Genomic DNA, 8661 nt, shown 5'->3' with positions numbered 1-8661 from the left:
CGATCTAGCGAGAGGCGGGAGAGGACGGGCGGCACGTGTCGACGAGCGTGTGGATGAACAGCCGAACCCACGGCCTCGCTGGGAGCTAGGGCTTTAGCTTCGTAGGACTTCGATCGCTGGTAGTAGGACTTGGATGGTGGGGCTTTGCTATCTGTCAGCGCTCTGAACTATCTTCCTTTTTCACTCTGGCAATAGCTCTCTTTTGCTGCTAGCTGTTCGACAGTGATCCTGTTGCTTGTTTTTATCGTCTGAAATAAAAGCCACAAAGTGCAGGATGCCTGACAGGTTTCCGGGATTTATGGGCCTCCTTGGGTTAAGGAGTACTACGAAGGCATATCCCTGTTTGAAAGGGGAAAAAATAATTTCTTTTTGAAGATTCTCAAAAAGGAAACAGACCCTCTTCCAAGACATAGTTTTTTTTGAATGGTTTCCAAGACATAGTTTCGGCCACATCCATCATGCAAACATATGTCAGTGACTATAGCTAAATCAACTTAGAGGCTGTCATTCTCCATCTCATTTTTAAAAAATATTTGCATCAACGTAGAGGCTTGGATCAAATGGTTCTTAATGTTGACCTAATAGTTACTTCTTGTTGCATGTCCTCCAAAAACTAGATAAAATTACATCCCTTAGATGAATACAATAGAAACATTGCAGGTCAATGTTGACAAACTATTTTTCGATAAAGGGAATATATTAATATCATAAGATACCAATTACACCCAGTCTTTGCAACAACGCAATACCCTAATGGTATGAATGCACACAACTAAAAAAGAAGACTAAGAAATAAAAGCCCCGCTACAGTATTCCAGCATCTAGCAACAAAAATGCTACCACCACCAAGACAACACCTGAATTTCAGACTCTCCAAAAGTGACGCCTCCAAGAAGCGAATAGTGCACCAGCGTCGTCATCGCCCGATCAAAGATCTTAGATTTTCACCCGAAGATAGTCCCCACTCTCAAAACAATGGCTTCAACAAGATCATTGCCAGGCACAACCAATTAAGCCCAGACCTTGGATTTTCATCCTGAAAGGTAGGACTCTGAACTTCACATGTGTTGTCGACCCCAGTTACATATCACTGTTGTGAAGCCCAGGACAACAAGCAAGTCCCTCAATAGCATAGAGAATCGAACCTCCCTTAGCTAGTTCTCCAATATGGCCTTCATGATATTCTCTTCTTCTGACTTCACCATGTATCAATGTCACTTGATGACAACACAGAACAGAGCTTCCCGCCGCTCCCTCGAGAACCAAACGGTCGGAATAAAAGCATGGGTGCGCACGACAGAATACCACCCAATCCAGCAAACTCCAGGCATAAGGTGCACTGTTCCATTCGCTGGCGGAGCCTTTTGGAACTGATCACTTCGGCCAGATCAAGATGGACATGCCTCAGGAGGTCTTCATCTTCACACAAGAAAGACCCATAGGACTGCCACCATTATTCAGGTCGGGCCCCAACGCCGCCGACCATCCCAGGCTGGCCGAGGCAAAGCAGCGACACCAAGCAAATGGGCAACTCCTTGCACCCGGCCGACCCTCCACCGGCAAAAACCTGGATGGCCATGCGTCAACATGCGACCAACCCGCCGTGACCGCAGTCATGGCTCGGCCATCGCTGGCAACCATGCCTTCCGCCGCGCCGCCGGGACTCGGTGATGGATCGTTAGACCCACCACACCATCCTCTGGTCGACCATCTCCGGCAAAGAAGAGGGCCGCCTCCGCCATCATACCCAGGGCTGCTGCCCTAGGCGTCCTCGAGCTGCGGGAGAAGCCCAGGAGCACCACCTCGCACCATCGGGAGGCGCGGAGATGCATCAGGATTTGCAGCACAGATAGAAGACCTGTGCGCCACCTACTGGCCATCGCCGCCAGCCACCCCCAGCATGTCGTTGCCCGAGAAGTGGATCGACCCCGACGAGATCTGCATCGCTGATCAGGTCGCCACCGTCCCTACCCTCCATCGCCAGCATCGTGGGAGGTCCTGGCCGCCTCCTCCCCACGCAGCAGGAGGAGAACCGCCACCACCGCCACGCCACGCTGTCTTTGCCCAGCGGCGCTACCGGCGGTGGGAGGGTTGGGTGCGGGAGGGTGCGGCTGGGTTCGTGCGGAGACTCAGCAGTTAGCTCGCTGACAAACTATTTATTACATGCCAAAATTAAATAAAGGTTCAAGGTCCTCCTCGGTTCACTAAGTAGGCAACACTTGATACAATGAAATTATTATTGTTACTACAACAATCAATACCATGCTACCTCTACCATTTATTAAAGATTATGATACGCTTATCGTATTCTACAACTTGTTTATCCTATGTCGCCCTTAGCTCCATATGCGATGAAGTACTCGACTCCACCTGGTAGATTTGGTTCTTCATAGTAGACCTCCTCCTCTTGCAAAGGAATCTTGTGTACTTCCTCTTCAGCCATCAGCTTAAGCAGAGGTTATGGAATATATAGAGGCGAGTACATGCGTACTTAACAAGTTTAGATTGGAGATGAGAGTTTGAATGATCTAGCTACAGTTGTGAATATAAGTCATAGATATGCGCTTTCTTTGTGATCATTTGTTGAAAAGTCAAGTTTTATTCAGAAAATCTATGTTCGCACAGATTGTTGGAATCTCGGATGGTTCATTTCTCGCATCGAAAGTTCCTTCGGAACAAGAAATGACTTCTCACGATTCTTTATGCTCTACATAGGTGCTCTACTTTATCCACAAGTGCATCCTTCGCCTTTCTGGTTTGAAAACCCTAAAACCCTAAACCCTTGGTGTGTGTACAATTCTAAGGCTCTATGACATGTACCGCCCTTCCCCCATGACACAGCATATTCGTCGAATTATAATGTGGAATCTTCCACAATTACCCCTCTGAGCCAACATTTGTTGTTCTTCTTAGATTCATAAACCTGGCACAGTGGAACCTCCACCTCAACAATAAAATTCATGGTCTCATTGGCCACAGCATAGTAAATTGATAGGAATAACTACAAGTTTACTTGACGGAGGCAATAGCATGACATAGTTTGCAAATAGCTTGATAAAAGTAATTAAATGACATGAGAAAGAATGAACTTGTCTGGTAACTACAGGATAGTGCAGTTCAAGGGTTTGGCTAGCAATAGAACTTCGGGTTCTAAAACTTGCATCATCGATCTAGAAGTAAAAAAATGTTCGAAGAGTTGACAATATGCTATTATGCATAAATAATGACATGCCTATGGTTTATTTCCAAATTAGTCACCAATGTCAGTAGTAGAATTTAAAGAATTACGCCGACTATTAATTTTATATTTTTATTTATTTCAATCGACTAGACTCGGTTTTCTTAATAATAAATAAAGATCTTATATAATCAAATAATATTACATAAAATACATATATAAATTTAAATTTTTAATTAATATCTATTTAATCAAATAATGATTTATTTTCATTGAATCATGGATAAGTTTTTATTTTCACAATTTAAGTGTTTATCATAATTAAATTTTGATTAACATTCCTATTTTATAGAAATTAAAGTAATACTTTAATTATATTTTAACTATTTAAAGGAATATTTAGAGTAACTAAAACTATAGGGTTGATTATTTAAAATTTTAAGAAAAATTAAGGGTTAAGCGATCCTATTATCTCAATTGGGGCAGGGACCATTTGGTCCAACCCGAGCCCAAATTGCTTGCTCTATTACCCTAACCCTGCTCCACCCACACTGTCCCTCTTCCCTCTAATTCCGGAACTCCTCTCTCAATACCCTTTCCTCGACTACCATAATTGGTGCCTTCGGGACGAGTTTGGTCGCTCCTTGTGTCATCGTTCGCTGGAGCGTCTCCGTCTCACTCTCCTCCACCAATTCCATGATCACGTTGTACAGGTATGTGCATGAGCACGACACCACGGCTAAATCTATCATGTGGCCTCATGCTCACTAGTGTGGATTTGATGATGCCATGGTGTTAAAATGGTGCTTTTATCTCCTTGGTGACGTCCTGGTGTTGCTCCTCACTATTGTGCTTTCCTTGCTCTTTTGGTAGTGTTGTGATGGCAATGGGCACCTCTCGGGGATGAGCATGCATGAATTCTTTACTTTTGTTGGGATATGGATAGGCCATATTGAGGGAAACAAATTATGTATTCACCAACTCAATAGAACTGCAAGCGCAAAGTATTGTACCAAGCGGACTTTTTCCCGCAAGGGTGACTTAGGGTTAATATTGAACTCTCGGGGAAATAGTACATTTCTCTCTTCCTCTTATTCTAACAACCTTCAAAACAAAGATGATGTATTGTGTCCCTAATTCTACCGTAGTGGTTGTGGTTATCAAGCACACAACATACGTGCAAGCGAGATGAAAACAAAATAAAGTAAATAAAATAGTAAATGTAAATGAAATGTTGCCAGAAAAGTGTTGTTGCCGTGGGTCTAGGATGCAAATTATAAATGAAAGCAAATAGATATTTTTGTATTTTCAGAATAAGTAATTATAGAAAATAAAAGTGTGTGCAAAGTAAAGTAAAGTAAAGTAAAATGTGTTTCTTTTGCATAAAAATAGACCAGGTTCATGGATTCACTTGATTACCCTATCATAAACGTGTTGCACAAATACAACTTTTTGCAACTTCTATGTAGTGTTTTATTCGCATTCATATGGTCATTACGACCCAATAAACAGAGATGACGCAACACATCTCCCAAATACTCCCCTAGTAAGAGAAAAAATATAAATACTAAGAATTAAGTGGCTGAACTTTCATGAGTCAGAAAATATTGCTTTAGGACTTTGACATGATGTTGAATAATAAATATGATACCCCTAACAAACAATATCACCTTTGTTGTCACTATAAATTAGAACACATGTATTCATTTATCCCTACTGGGGTAAACAATGGAAAGGTAAAAAAACATAGTAGTTACTAGATTTTTTTATCACTATCCAGTTGCTACTAGTAGTTTACTCCATCTAGCACACATATTTCCCTCTCGCATCCTAGCATACTAGTTGATCAATACATATACACATGAACGGGTTAATAATATGCATAATAACATACTGAAAATTGCAATCTCATAACTCATCGCATAATCAAAAGGTCCAATTTAGGGGAATTAAATAGATGGCCATATTAATGTAGGGAAGATCATATGGTTCTGAAACACTGATAGTAAATACAGAGAGAGATAGAGATCAAGCTACTGCCAAGAATCCGTAGTCCGAGGTGGAATACTGTTAAGGCAATATGCTTGTTGTATTACCAGGGGGGCCAAAGGCCACAATATATAGTACATGTACAGGTGCACATATGCAGAAAGCCCCCTAACATATGGGGAAACTACAATAGACAGATATCATCCACCGGGTAAGTACCCGAGGTGGGGCGAGGATAGAAGGGACGCGTCTCATCAAACGTGACGTCACGAGAGATGCGCATCCGACGACCAACGGGGTCCCAACAGCGATAGCCTTTATGCTCATCACTGTATCCGAGAAAAACACACTCAACAGACTGAGCGGTCAAGCAGGCAGTGAAGCTGCGCTATCTCATGCGCAGAGAGGGGCGCGACTGGAGAGGTCGACGTACAATCAGGTGCCGACGAGGAGCTATCACCCACACACACAGAGGCCACCAAAGGGGGCGACGGAGAGCAACACGCCGATGAAGACAGAGTCGGCAAAGCGCGGTCATAACCACACGAAGAGGCCACGAAAGTCGGTGTAGAGCGGCAGGCCGACGTAGACGGAGTCGACGAAGCGCGGCCATAACCGCGGAAAGAGGTCGCAAAAGTCGATGTAGAGCAGCGGGCCGACGTAGACGAAGTCGGCGAAGCGCGGGCAGAGCCGCATGAAGAGGCCGCAAAAGTCGATGTAGAGCGGCGAGCCGACGTAGACGGAGTCGATGTAGAGCGGCGAGCCGACGTAGACGGAGTCGGTGAAGCGCGGGCAGAGCCGCGTGAAGAGGCCGCAAACGGCGACGAAGAATGGCTAGCCGTCATACATGAAGGCAACGGACAAATACCAAGTATCGAAGGGAGGCCCAAAGATAAGGCGGGATCAACGGAAGAAGACATCGGATAACAACAGCCAACGACAATTTTTTTTTACTCTTTTTTTTTACTACTTCAGCTGGAAGTCAACTGCACGCACGCGCAAGGAAATCGCAGCATGGTGCGGGCCGATCGGAGAACGGAGCGAGGGAGATCGAATCGGCGAGCAGAGCCACGCGCGGAAACAGAGCCACGCGCGGGAGCAGGGCGGCAGGGCGAGCACGGCCAGGAAGGAGGCCGGCGACGGAGAACTGCGGCGGGGCGGTCACGGCCAGGAAGAAGACCGGCGAGCACGCGGGCGGGGACGGAGAGCAGGCAGGGCGAGCGACGGGCGTCGGGATCGGGCCGGGAGCAGGCGTCGGGGAGCCTGGCGATCGGGATCTCCCAGATCGAGCAGGTGCAGGTCGGGGATCGGGTCTCCCAGATCGAAGATGAGAGGAAGAGATTGGAGCGGACGGACGGGCGACGGAAGGAGATGAACAAGCAACGTCGGCCGGGAGAACTAGAGGATCAATTTTAGCTCTGATACCATGTTAAGGCAATATGCTTGTTGTATTACCAGGGGGCCAAAGGCCACAATATATAGTACATGTACAGGTGCACATATGCAGAAAGCCCCCTAACCTATGGGGAAACTACAATAGACAGATATATACATCTAACAAATACTACATCTTCATCATGTAGGAGATGGAGACGGTGTTCTAGGAGTCGAAGTAGCAACCAAGGACGACTCCGGCAGCATTTCCCTCTCCAATCTTCGGTGCTTCTATCTTTTTTTTGTTTCTATGTTCTCGGCAACCTCCTTGGGAATTCGCGAATACTAGGAATTACATAGTTTTTTAGGTCCACACGAAGACATGGGGATTGAAATCAAGTCCATCATAACAACCGAGGCACCAGTCTGAACCATGGCGTGGCCTAGGTTTGTGTTGGCATTGTGGGCTTCACACGACGGCTACTCGGTATTCTAGTGAGTTTATTCGTCACCAAGTCTTGTATTTCCCGGAAAATGATGTTGAAAAAATCCTAGGTCCGTTTACATGAATCCTTCACTTTAGTGTTATAACCCAAATAAATTGAATTTTGTGGGAAATCCCATAAAATATTAAAACACATGGTGGAAACTCTAATTATGACGCAGTTATATTGGAATGTCACATAATAAACTACAAAGTTCATGGATACACCTTACATGTATCATAGACTAGAATAATTAAAATGTTTGAATTTTATCTTCATGTCCCACGCTAAGGCTTCTATTGCTCAGTTTTCCTCATGGGTGCTAACTTTCCTCGCTTTTGCCCACCTCCTTCGAAACTAGCCTCAGAATAACCAAATGATGTGTTTTCGTTAATCCACATCCTTCGACTGACCGTGGACTAGGTCAGACTGTAGAACCCACTTAAAGCTTACAAGTGGGGTTAGGTATAAGCTTACATGCAACATATGAACGTGGAAAGATTTCACGCCTAGTCCCGTGGCACTCTTGGGAGACGATGAGGTTAGCGAGGATGCATAGCTGAAGATGAGGCCATCAATGGGACATCCGCATCGAGACTCCTCCATCGATTGGGAGGATCTAGTCGTGGCATGGAGAACGTGGTATGGGAGGCGAGGCGGGCAACAACGCAAAGCAGAAGATGAGGCCATCTGGGGGTCCGCATCGGGTATACTCCTACCAATGGGTTGATCTGGGTGCACTTAGGAGGAGGCCGGAGGCAAGGCTGAAGACGACGTGGATGAGAATCCGAAGCCAGATGGATGCACAGGTTGAGTGTCATAACACGTAAGAGAAGATGAGGCCGGCCACACCATAGGATGAAGATCCTGACCTCCTACCAATTCTAACGTATAAATTATTGTTACTGGTCACCATGCCGATGAACTAGTGTTTCTACCTTAAGTTGTGTGCTATGTTCATGTATTGTGCTCTATTTTTATTTAGAACCATAATAATCCATGTGATATGCCTGAATGTCCAATAAGATGAAAAATGTTTAGTCCTCTATTTTCAACCATCCCGTTAGTGTATTGCTTTTATAATAACAAAAGCATCCAACCATCAGAAAGATTATTATGGTTCCAGGTTGAGTGTCATAACCGTTAGTGTATTGCTTTTATAATTACCATGTTATTAGGTACCTACTTATTAGCAACTCATGTAATGTCGTATTACTTTTGTACCAAACAGAGAAAGATTATTGTGACACTGTCCAAAAAGAGGCCACTGTTGACACTCGTTTTGGACCGATGGCTAATCAAGAACATAATTCCATGACAGATGAAAATTGATAAAATATAATTGGAAAGATTCACTCTGTGAGTTTTTATTGCTCAGTGAGGAGACACCATGTCCACCATTTCAAGTTGTGCCATGATCTGGCTTGATAGCTGATTATGCTAGCGGTCAGAGGTGTTCTCGAGGATCGATATATGAAGTCTTCCATTAGAGCTCCCTTAAGATGGCCTCAAGTAAAGAAGTGATAGAAACAAAAGTTTTGCGTCCCGACGAAAAAAGCAACTTTGATTTTTGATTCATCATGATCCGAGTCAGTATGCCACTTTTGGAGCTAAAATACTTATGAAACCCGAATT

Source organism: Lolium rigidum, chromosome 3 (genome assembly GCF_022539505.1).
Source record: "Lolium rigidum isolate FL_2022 chromosome 3, APGP_CSIRO_Lrig_0.1, whole genome shotgun sequence".
Classification (NCBI taxonomy): domain Eukaryota; kingdom Viridiplantae; phylum Streptophyta; class Magnoliopsida; order Poales; family Poaceae; genus Lolium; species Lolium rigidum.
The sequence above is the reverse complement of the archived record's forward strand: the minus strand, read 5'-3'. Positions refer to the sequence as shown.